We start from the raw sequence: 16,792 nt of genomic DNA, 5'->3' as shown, positions 1-16,792 counted from the left end.
TATTTCAAGTGTATTAATAGATTGCTTATAATTTGGATGATTTGAGTGAATGTATCAGAAAGCTATTTAAACAAGCTATAATGCCATGCAAAAATAACCATCTTATAAACAAAATGAGAGTCAGAATTTGGTGAGGGAATAGTGTGCCGTACAGCACTTTCGGTTTCGGTGTATCTGAAAAATCGAGTGCTCTGGGGCACTGCCGATTTTGGAAGGTAACTATTCTGAAAATACATAATTCTAAGGTATTCTTTAATCTTCATCGAGGTTATGTTAGAGTAAAATAATAGGTATAACATATGTTACTATGAGCCTGATAATGTGTAAACGAATATATAATGTTTTATTATGTTCGAATTCATCTCTTTTTCATTTCACTTAATTTTCACTTTCTTAGTAAAAAAGAGTTTTACTTATTTCTTTTTTTTTCAACTCCCTTTTCAATGTAACACATTATATATTTCTATCCTTAGCCAATATTATGTACTGTTTTCATCATTACCTGCTCAAGTGGCAGTATCTATTGGTAAATACAGTTCATCTATAGTAGCCGATTATTTCATTTAAGGTTTATCATCCATACTAATAAAAAGTATGTTTGTCGCTCGATTATTCTTAGACGACAAAGCTAACCAATTTATTAAAAAAATATGGGCTTCTTGAAAATAACATGATGCTATAACCGAATTCCAAGAAGGCGAAGTTACCAGCAATGTCTCATTAGGCTAAAGGCATTAGTGCTTTTTTGAATCTAATCAAACCCCTTTAACATAATATAATATTTGCAGGTGAATATAAGTTGTTCCTACAGATTCGTACTTATATTGCGAAACCCTATTTATGCCAATAGTTGATTTACGTAACGGAGTGGAGAGAATGTTTATTGCCAAATCAGAATACTGTTATACAAATTAATAGTTTATGGAAATCGTAAACCACAATTAGATTGCTGCCGCTGGCACATAATCTCACATTTATTGCTCCCACAGTATTCATCTGTCAATTGCATTCAAATTTGAACCTAATGTTAAGTTTCATTCCGTTTTAGTATGTTATCGTTACTGCTAACAATTAAGTCATTTTTCTATAAAACATAAACAATCGCATAATAGTTATTAGATAATGTTTTATTTCTTTATTCTATAGAAGCAGATTTATTTTGTCGAATCGTTTTCAATAAACAACTGACAATTAATATAAATAAAACGTTTTACTTTCCTGGAACGCCAGCATGTTCTTTAGTTCCCTGTGATAAAGTATAATTCTAATGTTATTTATTTTATTACTGACATATTAATGTCTTTATACAGGGTGGGCCAAAAGAAGTCATCCGATGTTGTTTGGGTGTCTTTTTTTAATAAATGAAAAACTTCGATTCTATTTTTTGACTATGTTTATTTGAACCTTTAGAACTGTATTAGTCAAGTGGAGAAGATGATATCGGCCAAATGGGCGCCGTCACCATTGATTGCCAGACGGGCTCGTTTTATGGCATTCTTCATCACTTCAGCGAGAACTGTCGAATGTTTTCCTTGAGGACTTCCAGAGTCTCGGGGTTGTTCACGTAAACACCCCATAAAAAGTCTGAGATGGTTAAATCGGCCGATCTTGCGGTCCAGTGCAAATCGCCAAAACGAGAGATTAGGCGACCCGGGAACGGCGCCTTCAGAATATCGGTTGTGGATCGAGCAGTGTGTGCCGTTGCACCGTCCTGTTGGAATTACATGTCCTGCATTCCTTATTCGTCCAATTGCGGCATAAAAAACTCAGTCAACATGGCCCTATAGCGCGCACCGTCCACTGTTGTCGTTTGGCTAGCGCGTTCTCCAAAGAAATGGCCCGATGACTCTAGCGTGAACAGTGGACCATGCAGTCACTTTGAGCGGGTGTAATGGCTCCTCGTGCAACACTCGTGAATTTTCGGTGCCCCAGAAACGATAGTTTTGCTTGTTCACGTACCCGCTGAGGTGGAAATGAGCCTCATCACTCATTATGATTTTGGTCGAAAAATCGTCCACTTCTTCGAGATTGAGGATGGCTTGGGCGTACGTCACGCGCATTTGGCGGTCGGCCATTTCTTTTGGCCCACCTTTTATCTAAACATTAAAATCGGTATAATAAACCATAGGTTTTGTAAATTACACGCTATTTTGTATATTATGTAACAAAAAATAAATTATCATTTATCTGGATGATTCCATCTTTTTCGTGTACACAAAGAGTTTTTCATGGTAATTAATTTGCAACAGTTTCATTATACTTTTCATACAAAACTGTTTAATTGATGATTTGAACAAAACGGTTAAGGGTTGAATAAAGTCGGTCAAGATGGAAATGAGCTTAGTTCAATGAATGAATACTCCAGCGCTCTATTTACCATTGTTTTGAAACTGCGAGCGGAAATCAACTCTAGGTAGATATTTGTTGTATTTTCAATTTCAAAATTCATACAAACCTGGTAAGTAATCTTGTGCCTACTTTGGAATTACTATTTATACTGAGATAATTTATACGTCTAGATAGAGACAACCGATAAGAACAGGCCGGGAATATTAGTTTAGTGTGCGTGAAGCTAAGTCTTAACACGCGATTGTATGACACTTTGTGCCAGTGTGCGTGAATTTTTCGACGTTTTGAGAGCTGTCATAGTCTTTCTAGACGTATAATTTATCTAAGTATTTATACGTGATGTAATCGTTGTGAAAATTTTCAAACTTGTGTTTAATCCTCAAAAAGTATCTAATTGAGGGATATAGATTATTGCGGAGTGGTGACAGGTTTGTGGTAATAATTCAATGTTCTGACAATCTTAGTCATCAATTTTGAATTCTTGTTTTATGACAGTAAGGGACAAGACGAGACGAACAGGACGTTCAGCTGATTATCCATTACAGTGCACTGCCGCTCGGGATTCTTGAAAAACTCAATAATTTTGAGGGGCACTACAATTTCATTTGTCACCTTGAAACATAAGATGTTAAGTCTCATTTGCCCAGTAATTTTGCATTTATATACAACGGAATGAATGCTCCCAACAAGTGAATAAAATGTTTAAAAACCCTCAGGCACGAATCAAGACTGCTACAGCAAATCTATATTGAGAGATGTCAATTACGGGTATTTCTTTATAAATTCAATTTCGCTTATAATCCTCTACTCTCGACATGTCAAAAAAGTAGTTTTATTGAAATTGAAATTGATCTTTTTTACTTATATCTCACATATAGGTTAATATGAGTGCACTTATATTAAATCAAATAATCTGTGAAGTAATTAAAATAAGGTTTAATAAAGATTATTCTGTTTAACATAATAAATAATAACATTAAATATACCAGAGGAGTTTTTTTTATTATGAATAGAACAACATCTGTCGGGTCAGCTAGTTATATATAAAAAAAACGATATTTTTATATCTGACATCGATTACGCTCGGTACAATATTGTCGACAAACTTCACAATTATACAAATCATAGTAACACAAATAATCAATTTTATTGTGGAAATTGGGATTATGAGGTGTGCACTCCTGGATTTCCCAAACTATTTATTTACTAAGACAACTATTGATATCTTAATATAGCTTTTTAATTAGAAGTCCATCTTTGCTATCAAATATCTATTTAACGAATAACTTATTTTTTATAGAAGAGGAGAAAAAGAATCATCTAATGGGAAGTATCGCCACCGCCCATTCACTTATAGCTTCAGTTTCCGGCTATACAAGAACGTCATTGGTTTCCGGTATTAAAAGACTGAGAGATAATATTGTTCCATCCTGTCAAACTCACGCAAGGAATTCATTTTTTAAGATGAAGATGAAACCATTTTTGCTGATTCCGAAGCCAGATTCCGCAAGACCATTTGCACCAACATTGGAAATCTTTACTGTCTAATGTTTATATGTAACCCGAACGGTTGGCTCAGTGGAAGAATGCTCGCACGTAACGCGAAAGGTCGCGGGTTCGTGTCTCACATCGTTCATAAATTTTGTTTTCAAATTTAATTTGTCTGGTGAAAGAAAGTTAATTGAAAACCCGCACTGTGAACAAGGAATGTGACACAACCTAATGGTGACAATGATAATTAAGTTTATGGGGTGTATTGTGAACTAATCGGCAGGTGTCGGGTCAAACAGCTTTTCGGATTACTCGCCGTGATAAGTGCAGTTGAAGGCGCACAATGAAGCGACGTCTCTACACAGCGTCAACTGAAAGAACAAGAATCCCGACTGTTGGACCAGCCTCGCGTTGTATTACACCAGAATAGAATTAATTGAAATTTCCGACTGTGAATCTTTTCCTCTGTAAGTTCCAACTAGTATCTGAATCAGGTAAATTAATTTTGACGGTACTTTCACGTGCGCATTGTGAGCTACGGTACAAGAGTAATATTATATACTGCTGGTAGTTTAGAAAAGAAATTCGATTTCACGCAAAAAAAAGCAGATGAAATTGTGAGCAAAAGTCCAGTCCTTTGCACAGGATGCCGGCTAGATTATGGGTACCACAACAGCGCCTATTTCTGCCGCGAAGCAGTAATATGTAAGCATTACTGTGTTTCGGTCTGAAGGGCGCCGTAGCTAGTGAAATTATTGGGCAAATGAGACTTAACATATTATGTCTCAAGGTGACGAGCGCAGTTGCAGTGCCGCTCAGAATTTTTAGGGTTTTTCAAGAATCCTGAGAGGCACTGCATTGTGTAAGGGCAGGGTGTATCAATTACCATCAGCTGAACGTACTGCTCGTCTCGTCCCTCATTTTCATAAAAAAGAAATAGTTTTTTTTTTATTCAAAGTAATAATTGTAAGGAAGAGAAAAATAACTGAAATTTTATTTCTAAGCATCACAAAGAGGTTTCACTCAGCATGTTTGCCCAGATCCTCTTTTCGCTCTTTACTTGCGACCTTCCGAGGCCTTAGAAGGTCTAGCTCGCTCAGTATGCTGATTACACGGTACCATACTACCAAGCTTTACCCATCCCTATTCTTTTGCAGACGCTTCAAGCTGCTGTTGAATAGCGGGAAAACTGGTTCATAAAATAACGTAATGAAATTAACCCCACTTAAAGTGCGGAGAGTTGAGTGATATATTATTATCTAACTATTGAGGCAAAGAAATAGGACCCCTTTCGATCAAATAACAGGTAAGTACTTCAACTCTCAGGTTGTGGCTTCATCTACAGGATCTACTTTACAGTTGATAACCTGCTGAATTCCAATATTGGCATATTAGGAAATTGACTTGAGATGTCGCTCTTGCAAATCTAAACAATTTGTTATATTTTTAAAGTGATAACCCTCATTTCTAGGAATAATTAAACACAAATAAAACTGAAAACATTTTTTATGAACGATGCGGGACTTGAACCGCTACCGATAGGTAGCGGGTTCCGTGCGAAGCCACAAACAAAGCACACAAGATTTTATGATAGATAAGTCACTCGAACGGTTGACTCAGTTGGAAAGAGCGCTCGGGCGGAACGCGAGAGGTCGCGGGTTTGAGTCCTGCATTGTTCATTAAATTTTGTGTTCAGTGTTATTTGTGTATTAATCCCAAAAGTGAGGGTAATCACTTTAAAAAAATATAACAAATTAACAGATAAGTGTTATGTGTTATTTGACCTATCATTTTGACGGTAACGCCGGCAGGCTGGTTGTGGAGGTAAGAAAATTTTATATTTAAATTTATTAACTTATACTTATCAAAATACGTCGTCTATTAAAGCGTTTGAGCACGAAGCAAAAGCAACCGCTCTTTATTAATTACTTTGATATTCTTTTTATAATAAAGGATCTCCGCCAAGTAACTTATAGAATAAGGGGATGCACATTAACAAGTTAGCACGACACATGTGATTGGTATATGTGATCGTGTTGGTTTTGCAAGCTGTGGCCTTTGTTCCTTTGTTGCGCACTGCAGAGTTATGAATAAATTAAAAAATTTAAACTGAAATATTGCGAGATTTCCATATGGCAAGGGTCAGTAAAATTCTTAAGCACAGAATAACATATACAATTATTGTAGTTTATTCTTTTATAGTGACTGAAAGTAAAATATAGTTATCCTGATGTAGTGACGATCTTCTACTTACTTATAATATAATTCCATAAATAAAATAAATATTGAAAACATAAAAACACATTATTATTAATTTTCATTTTTATTTATTTTAAAAACAACATGAAATTTCACTTTATTTTACGTAATCTTTAATTTTTTAATGAATTCTGAGAAACGCGTAAATTTTTTTCTTTTTATTTATATTATCTTTTATCATTGACTGGCAAAGAAAATATAGTCTCGTGCCAGATTTTGGCGAGACAACACGTCCTGAGGATGCCTCGTGTAGTGGCGAAACACGTGTCGAATTGTTTTAAAAACAAATATTGGCGGAATTAACACCAAAGAAAAAAAAGAAAATATAGACAGGCAAAAAAATGACTGAAAATACTGACCTCCTTTATATATCCTCCGAACAACTCGCCATTCAGGAAGTGCTAGTTTAGTTCTAAGTGACGCCAAAAACAAAAGAAAATGAATTTGATCTCACTCAGTGAGTAAGAAATGACATTTGCTCACTGGTTTCATGCAGCACCGGCACCAATTTTAAGCTAGAGAGCCTCACAATAACCTATGCCTCACATAAATAAGCACGATTAACAAATTTTATGACCAAAATAATTAAATTAGCTTCGCGGCTCAACAAAGATCAATTAGTGACGTGTTTTAAATACTGTGTGGGTAAACCACGACACACATGATTTATAGTATAAAGATCATAAGTTCATTAGGTGATTGTATGAATATGAGTTCATTAACTGTATAGAAATATTCACCAGAACGTCTCACTTCAAAGGTAACACTGTTTTCATGTATGTACGTAGGTCACACTAAAAGTTTTGCATAACTTAAAAAGTTAACATGTTATAACCACGGACTAGTAAAATAAAATTTTTGAATTTTGAAATTTCGAATTCCACCTTCGCACGACACGCTACAAGTTAGGATTTCATCCCCACCATCTGGATGTGTGGCGGTCCTCCACAGTGCGGTTTTCAAGGAGCTTTCTTCCACGTACTACAAAGCTGTGGAATGAACTTGTTCCGGGACGATACGACATGAGTACCTTCAAAAAAAGCGCGTACACTTTCCTTAAAGGCCGGCAACGCTCCTGTGATTCCTCTGGTGTTGCAAGAGATTGTGGGCGGCGATGATCACTCAACAACAGGTACGCTGGTTTGTCCTCCTATTCCATAAAAAAATAAAAAATAAAAGGACTCCGCGCCGTGATATTAGCATGTGAAGCACCTATTAGCTAATGTGTGTGCGGTAACGGGGTATACCAGTTACACAATTTTTTCTACCTTAAATAATCACATATCCACAAATACTTTTATAGTATTGTTTTTACACTTTTTCACAGCGCATGACGGCAAATTTTTAAATATTTTATTGCGACGCAAACTGATCTGTCACAGACGACGGCAAATCTCATAATGGCGACCGATCGGCTTGTATTAGTGTAAGTGTATGCGTGGGGCTATGTATTTACACGTTCACCGGCTTGTTTAAGTGCCTCACTGTTATGTAAGGTGACACGGAGTTCTTCTTTTTTTACTCGTCCGTTTGTATAACCAAAATATTATGTTTATTGCTTTTCAAACGATTCATGTGACAATGCCATAAACAGTATTAGAATGTCCGTGATCGTACTTCCTTAGCCCGTTGCTGCTCCACTGAGTTTATGAGGGACCCAACGACAACAAAGTTTCCGAACCTTCAATTCTTCGTGTTTAATTTTTTTTGAATTAGGCTCATATCAATCCCCAATTAGCCGCTTAACAGTAGCCACAGTATTATCGTTGACGGCAGTTGAAGGCCGCCCTTCACGAAATTCGTTATGTAAAGAAACCCTACCTCTCTCAAATTGAGCAAACCATCGCTTCACGGTTCTCAAGCAAGGTGCTTTTCTCCCAAAAGCATAGCGGAACAGTCTTGCGGAGAGACTTTTAAAATCATAAAAAATCATCGCTCTAAAATATTTTCGACTTATTTCCATTTTCGTTGCGTACGTAGAACTCTGTATGTAACTAACTAGTAACTAGTATGATAAAAAACAATTGACGAATGATTTCCTGCCAATTGTATTTTTATTACTAAAAAGGCTTCAACGTTTCAAATAACATTCGAAATTCAAATAGTTCCGATTAGCTAGAAGTGCAAAGCTTTTAGTGTGCCCCATGTATTGCGTTGACCGAAATTGAAATATTGGTATAAGACAGAAAATTTAAAAGACAAGTGAAGTTCATTCATTTGTCCCTTGTACATTTATGTTTGCCTGGTAATATTTTTTTAGAAATTCACCGCCGCCCACATTTACATGCAACACCAGAGGAATCACAGCAGCGTTGACGGCCTTTAGAAAGGTGTAAGTTTTTTTGAAGGCACCCATGTCGGCCTCCTGGAATTATGGCACTTGGAAGCTAATTCCATAGGTTGGTTGTACGTGGAAGAAAGTACTTGCAAAACCTCACTGTGGAGGAACGCCACACATCCAGATGGTGGGGGTGATATTCTTATTTGTGGCGTGTCGTGCGAAGGTAGAATATGGCGGCTCGAATCAGGTTAAACAGTTCTTCGAGACTCTCCCCGTGATAGATCAGGTAGAATACACACAATAAAGAGTAAGAGTGATCGAGACGTTCACAGAGCACTGGATCCCTGACAATTCGAGCAGCTCTGCACACAGTTAAATGGTTCGAGCTGATATCAGGGTGTGCCAGACCAGAGATTACAGTAATACTTCATATGTAGAGAATGTGGACCGGCTTGAAGTGTTTGAAGTTCTTAGGAACTTACCCATGACCGCGAAATATCTCTTTAAAGGATCACTTTTTCATTTAACAGACTTTCAAACAACGGAGCGAAAAAGTTTCCACTTCAATGATAAGATAATAGTAATAAATTTAATTTAATTTATAACTCATATTATGATGACTGTTGTATTCTCCACAATGAATTAATATTACAATATTTACTTTGTACTATTTAAATCTACAATGATAAAGTAATCCGAGGTTTAATTATTTAAATTTCAACTTGTTTGACAGCAATCCGCTTTCATACAATAGTTTGTAATTAATTCAACTCGACCTCATTGACATGAACGACAAAGGAAAAACCCAACGTACCTACGAACTGAGATCAAATTGAACAATTAATTGAATTTTTAATTATTTATAATACAATATTATTCATTAAAAATAAAAAATTAAAAAATAGATCCGATGGATTCATGTATAGATTATTGCAGTTATTTAACAAGAATGTATTTTATTTTATGAGAAAATGTAACAAGATAAGTAAAGTATTTCTGATGGTATATGATTCGCTCGGCCCATCAAATTGCAGTGTTGCTTAGTAGTTAACCCCAAAATTATTTGCGGCATCATAGCGCTCGCCTCTTTAACAGTATAAGATGTTAACTTGATCGCATGACTATTAAAGTAAACAAGTCTTACAGATTATATAACTCCTTTGAAAGATTCCTTTGCATATATAGTTACATACATGTACCTATAGGTCGAGCTAAGAAAGAATTAAAAGAGAAAAAAAAAATCTTTTTAAGGACGGTAGCGGGAAATTTCAATATTAGTATTTAATTATATTATGTATAATATAATACAAGAATTTTGGATGCAGTGAAAGTTGATAAAAGAATTATTTATGAAAAGAGTAGCCATTGAGTTTCTGGTATGTTCTTCTGACGATCTCTACTTTTTCCGAACATATTATGGTATATTCATTAATTTAATAAGAAATATTTACAGTGACGATTCGCCTAATTGAACAAGAACATAGCCATTTTTCTTTATAAAAAAGTCTTTGCGATTGAGAAATATACAATAGAACACATATCGAAGACTGCTACAATAATTACGTTAACGATAAATAACCTAGCAATTTATACCAAGATCTCAATTAATACTATTGTTAAAGCAAAAATTATAGATCTTAGAGACATCCTATTTAACGGCTTATTAATATTAAATATCTTATGTAGAAAAAGACAAAATATCAATGTATTTTGGTTGAACTTCTTTATTTTAAAATTTATTCAAACAAAAAAGCTTTTGTTACGGGGAAGTGTACAAAGAATACTAGCACCATTTCCGCGTTGGATATCTAGGCGATCCGTTGACTGAAATAGTTGCCAACGCTTGGGTTTCCAGCAGCCCTTTTGAGGCGCGTAGAAAGTACTTTGTCAACGGGCCAAGTGTCTTGACACCAATCGATCATGTAAGATGTAAGACTCACTGAGATCGACATATTTGCGACGCTTGCTGTCTTCGGCAGTCAAAGCAGCAGCCCCAGCAACTGACGTAACTTGGACATAACAAGGAGCCAGCCACACCAGTGCCCTTCTCAGTGTCCAAGCCACCAGGATTATTCTGTCAGGACGCTTGCCATTGCAGCGGGTAATACCATTTGGATCTCAAATAGTTAGTATTTAATATACCAAATGCCTGCGGATGACTGCATTCATAAAAGTTTTCAAAAAAGATGCTAAATTTTTAGTAAAGATGAAGCAAATGAAATACAACAATAATATTCAACCTTGTAATACTTTATTGATGTTACAAGGCCATCAAGAGGAAACAGCCAACTCCGAGTGTTATATTAACGACGCATTATGAATATTCATGTAATAGGAAAGTGCTTAGCAAAGCTTTTTAATGATGCTACATCAGTATGCCTGCGATAAATACTCTTACTTCTTTTTTGATTTTTAAAAATTATTGGTATTGTAACGCGTGAGTCCTCCCTCACACGCGGGATCGTTTCTTAATCACACAATCGAATACTTCTAATATGTATATTCTTCTTACAACTTAATACATCTTAAATTATATTTTTTATTGGCCCGAAGGCCGACCGTTCTTACTTTACTTTATTTCTAATCTGTCTCGTTATTCAATTACTATTTAATTGGCTTCTCATTCGCGTCAATATTTAAATTATAACCCCCTTATTCATAATGGTCCGCTAACTATAAACAGCCGCTTAGGAGTGTTTTTTTCTCATTCTGACTTGTCAATAGAAGAAGACAGACTGAGAATTAGCAATGCTTAAAGTTAGCAGACTATTATGAATAAGAGAGTAAAAGAATATTCTATCTTTAACTTGACGGCCGGCGTTGATAGAACAATAAGTTTTTATATGCGGATAAGAACTCCTTGTTACAATATCATTTTACAGATTAGTAAATGTACTTTCGACATCAGTTTCAAGTTTTTTGATATCTGTAAAAGTTACGGAATAATTGTCTGGTCACACTTAACGATTACAGCCTATATGCTGTAATGAAATGCAAATAAACTATGAAAAAAAAAAAACAATAATAAAATTCAAATTCATAAATACATTCATTTTATGCTTTATAAGGTCGGCAGCACTCTTGTGATTCCTGTGAAGTAACAAGAGAGTATGGATTGCCATGGTCACATATCTTGTGGTGACCCTATGCTCATTTGTCCTCCTGTTCCATAAAAAAATATATAATCTGAAGAAACTTTTCTCTCAGCATATTATGATATATGCTAGACTGTTTTATTATTATCGACACTTTTATTTTCAAACTATAAAAAGGAATGCTTATGCATAATAACGACTGTTAAATAAATATAAAGTTAATATACAGACCGAGTATTGTGTTGACAAAAGTGAAAAGAGATTGAGGAAATTACATTATTCAAGATCTACAGGTCGGAATACTCATAAAGAATGCATCACTTTGAGAAAGTACGCTGCGAAAATAAATAGTTATTAAAAATTCACAAAGTAAGACAATGTTTGCTGACGATATAACTTTTACGTTGTTTTAACATTATTTGCAGAATTTTGTAGATGAAATGTATTTTTTTTATGAAAATAAGGGACGAGATGAGCATAACGTTCAGCAAATGTTAATTGATACTCCCAATAATTCTGAGCGGCACTTCGGTCACTTTGAGACATAAGATGTTTAGTCTCATTTGCCTTTGTTCTCATTCACTAGCTACGGCGCCCTTCAAACCGAAACACAGTAATGTTCACACATTACTTGCTTCACGGCAGAAATAGGCGCCGTTGTGGTACCCATAATCTACCCGGCTTCCTGTGCAAGGGAGCCTCCCACTGGTAGATGTACTTAGATGTTTTATGGTAATTTGGTTAGTCCATTGAACTAACAGATATATTAGATAGTTAGTGATCTTCTCTCCATCCAGCCTAGCAAGCAGTCGGTCCGAGGTTCGAGTTTCCTTCCGAGACGCCCCGCGCCAGTGAGCTACATTTTCGGCCTCCAAGGCTCCCGCCCAGCTTTGTAAAAGCCTTTGGGGCTATCAGCACAGAGGAGGTTATTAGTCGGTAGGGGGTGTTTATGGGCCTTGTTTCGGGGTCTTCAAAACTTATTTTCCTCCTATCCAAAAAAAAGAAAGGTTGTTGCATTTTTATGGGCATAACCATAACCTGCCTAAAAGTGACCTCTTGTCTGAAAGAATTCTCACTTTAAAAATTCTTACGTTTCCATTTTATTTTATTCCATTCCTTTTCTTTACCCATTAAACCTAAGATTGATGCCATTGAGAACCTTAAATTGTTCAAAATAATAGCCATTGTTTTCAATACATATCTGGATTCAACATTCTAAAGATTCCACTGCATAAATTATCACACTAATATAGATTCCGATTGAAGTCTTCAATTGTAGTTACATGACTTTGTAGGTTTCATTTTTTTCACCCAGGAAAAATAAACCGCGACTCAAGTTACAATAAAATTTTCATCAAAACTATTGAATACACATCTTTTTTAGTATTTAAAAAATAGCCGGTTTGGTTTAAAATTTTAAAACATTTAAAAGTGGGTTCATGTTCCAGTATAAATTTTAAAATACAATACTTTGTTTTCCAATATACTGGATGAACGTAATCCAATATTCGTGAAGGACTCGTGTGTTGCCAACGTTTATTTCAGTTATGCTCATAATTACTTAAAAAAATCATTTCTCCAGTCAATATATGCATTACATTATGGAATCACTACATAGTATAAAACAAAGTCGCTTTCTCAGTCCCTATATCGCTATGTATGCTTAAATCTTTAAAACTACGCAACGGATTTTGATGCGGTTTTTTTAATAGATAGAGTGATTGAAGAGGAACGTTAATATGTATAATAACATTCATTAAATAGTGGAGAAATACTGTTATTTTTGAGGTTTCTAGAGTGATGTCGTAAATAATCACATTTTTTCCGCATACATTGCAAACGCAGGGTAAACCCTACGAGATTTATCAAAATAATGTACTAAGTATTGTATTTTGTTTTAAGTTTATTTTATACAAAAGTTTAGGTATTTTATTTATCAATTGAGGTACTACAAAGTCTGCCGGGTCTGCTAGTATTGGATAAAAATATATATTTTTATCATTCCATCTGAAGTTAGCAAAGTACAATTTCCTGGATAAGAAGTACGCAAACAGCTAGAAGTAATCATTGAAACTTTGAACTATTATTAGCTTTACGATTATCGATTTAATTTAACGTTAGTTTTATTCTTTTACTGTGATCTTTAACTGCAAAGACATCTTTCAACGCGCTCTTGGACAAGAATGCTCAATGGGATCATTCTTTTCCATCATCCATTCTTTTCTTGATCATTCTGAAATACTAAGGTACGCGGAGAGAATTGAAATTTCATAATTAATTCAATTAAAATTCCTTTTTTGTTTGTAATTTTTCCTTTTTGTGTATCATCTAATAAGTGTAGGTGGCACTGCCGTGCTAATTGGACAATAAATTAATAAGCTTTGAAATAAATTCGCCAGCGTGTGTGCTGGAAAAAATATGGCGCATCATTTTGAAGATATTGAGGGTATGTATGAATTAAATAATATAATTATGATGTAAAACTTCTTTTCGCGTCTCCCAATTAGGGAGTAAGTTGTGAATGCGTTACTAAATGTGATCGGGTTTGGCGATGAGAAAAAAAAACGTATTTTTTGAAATTTTTTTTTTTAAGATTATGTGATTTTTATAATGTGTTTTTTGAAATATTTTCTAGAAAAAACGGATTGATTTTTTTTTTATGAAAATATTTTTTTAGGAAATATTTTTCTTTCCTAAATATAGACTAACTTTGAAATATTTGTTTTTAAATTTTGTCCGTTGCACTTTCACTTCTACTATGTGTCACAGCCAATGACGTTCTATACCAATTTAATAGAACGTCATTGGTCACAGCAGACATTTCAATTATTTTGTTATTTCATGGCATTCTTGAACAATTTATATAAATTAATTTTTTCTTTTGCTTGTGTCACATGGTCTAAAATACATTTTTTTTTTAAATTTTTATATTGGTTTTCATTTAGCATTTTCCTTAATTATGTTATTTGTAATAACCCCATACTACCCATAAATACATCGACCCTTATTAGCGATAATATCCGATCCAATAAAACCATGTGCTTTTTCTTGATTTTCTAAAAATTCAATTTTGCAGTTTTAGTACTATGACTCGGGTCTATGACTCCTTTGAATAATTTTCGCTATCATTCATAGTTTCAGATGTGGCCATTCTTGCCCACTTAAAAGTTTCAGCCTATATACAAGGGTTCGAAGTTCTGCACGTTCAAAACTTGATAACAAGCTGTCAGTGTTAACGGGATATTGAATTTACAAATCAATTACGCGCCTCCATCGTCTTCCACTAGGGTGGAGAGCACTTTATTTTGTCGTTGTTATGAGAAACTCGTGGAAAATAATTAGCAGTAAGAGTGCATAATTAATGCTAATAGCCTTTGATCCTGTTAATTAAGACTGTTTTGTTTGCTGTGATATACGAGATGTTGTAATATTGTTGAGTATTATATTAAAATGACTGAAATAAATGATTTATTATTCATTATTGTTATTATTAAACGAAATCCAAAATGGTTGTAAATGGAGTCAAGGGCGTGCATGTCATATAGGCAATAAGGCTGTATCTACTGTTGTGCCTACCTCGTTATGAACACACATAATATAACACTAGCGTTAAAGTTAATTTTGTTGGTTCCGTTATTTTTATACCAAACTTCTATTTGACACCATAAAATTTTTTCCTAACTTACGATAAGCGATCTTTGCTTATTCCAAAGCTCAACTACTACTTAGATCCACAGTGCTTACCTTGCTAGGAAACCAATTTACGCCCCTGAATGGAGTGAACAGTTTTTTAGGCACCTAAAGCAATGTATGAGAAAAATCAATGGAGGTTGTGTCACGGACATTTACATGTATAGTTTATTTACATATAAGTTACCAGCAAAACCAAATTTTAAGACACACTAGACACAATACACTTCAAAAAGGAGTTATCAATTTAGTTAAATTTAAATAGTTTATTTTTTTTCCTAGGCCAAATCAGTTCATCCTTTAGGCGATAGGATAAACTGGTACAGACTAGGTTAAGCTAGTTTCTCCTATCGGCCTTGGGACAAACCCGTTTAGAATAAGCTGAAATAGTCGATACTAACATGAATCCGTACAACTCAGTATAAACTGCTTTTCTTAGTATTTTTTTATGAAAATAAGAGACGAGACGCGCAGGACGTTCAGCTGATGGTAATTGATACGCCTTGCCCATTACAATGCAAAGCCACTCAGAATTCTTAAAAAACCCATAAATTCTGAGCGGCACTACAATAAGCGTTCGTCATCTTGAGACGTAAGATGTTAAGTCTCATTTGCCCACTAATTTCACTAGCTACGGCGCCCTTCAGACCGAAATACATTAATGCTTACACATTACTGCTTCACGGCAGAAATATGCGCCGTTGTAGTACCCATAAACTAGCCGGCATCCTGTGCAAAGGAGCCTCCCACTGGTAAGTCTATACTGGTTCTGCCTCGTTTAGCTGAAATTCCAATTTTTAACAAGGCAGAACCAGTGTAGAAGTAGCAGAGAGTTAGGAAGAGTTCACAGGCTGCAAGAAGCGCAAAACAAAGTTGGACGAGAAAACTGAAACAGACAGTTTTCTAACGGTAGCAACTTCTAATGTCGTGGAATTAGAGGCATTCATGTAATTTGTCAAGTTATCTAATTACTATCATTTCTAATCATACTAGAAACCATTACATATACAAATTTGAAGTCCTGAAAAGTACATCAAAGTCATATGTATAGAAAAAAAATATTGACAGCTTTGAAAAGTAAAACGCTTATGATAAAAGTGTAAGCTTTCAAACATTCTCAAAGATCACACTGGCTATAATCCTCTTGGTAAACTTAGGCCATCACTCAACCAAGAGATAGAATTATTATTATTGTTCCTAGAGAGCGATACATGGCTATTAATGAACAGATACAACTAACAGCTGATTATATAGCAATACAACCTTCAATTGCTTATGGAATGATTACGTTTTTTTTGATGATGGAATCTATAAGTCTAATAGAGAGAAATACTGAAACGTTATGACTATAATACAACAATTTTGGTTTTTTTCCAATAACAAATCAAGCGATTTATCATATCGTAAACTACAATGGTAGGCTAAGTCTACAAGTGGCTAAAAGATTTCAATAACTTGTTTCGTGTGATTACACTGATGGCAACAACATAAATAAGCGAGTCTAATGCCCCAAAGAGCACGAATGAAAATGTTAACATCAAATTGATCTGGTCACGAATGAACTCCACAATCACATCACAACACACTTAATATCTTCACCACGATCTGGATGTGTAGCGTTCTTCTA

The sequence above is a fragment of the Leptidea sinapis genome, chromosome 5, assembly GCF_905404315.1.
Source record: "Leptidea sinapis chromosome 5, ilLepSina1.1, whole genome shotgun sequence".
Classification (NCBI taxonomy): Eukaryota; Metazoa; Arthropoda; class Insecta; order Lepidoptera; family Pieridae; genus Leptidea; species Leptidea sinapis.
This window is presented reverse-complemented; position numbering follows the sequence as displayed.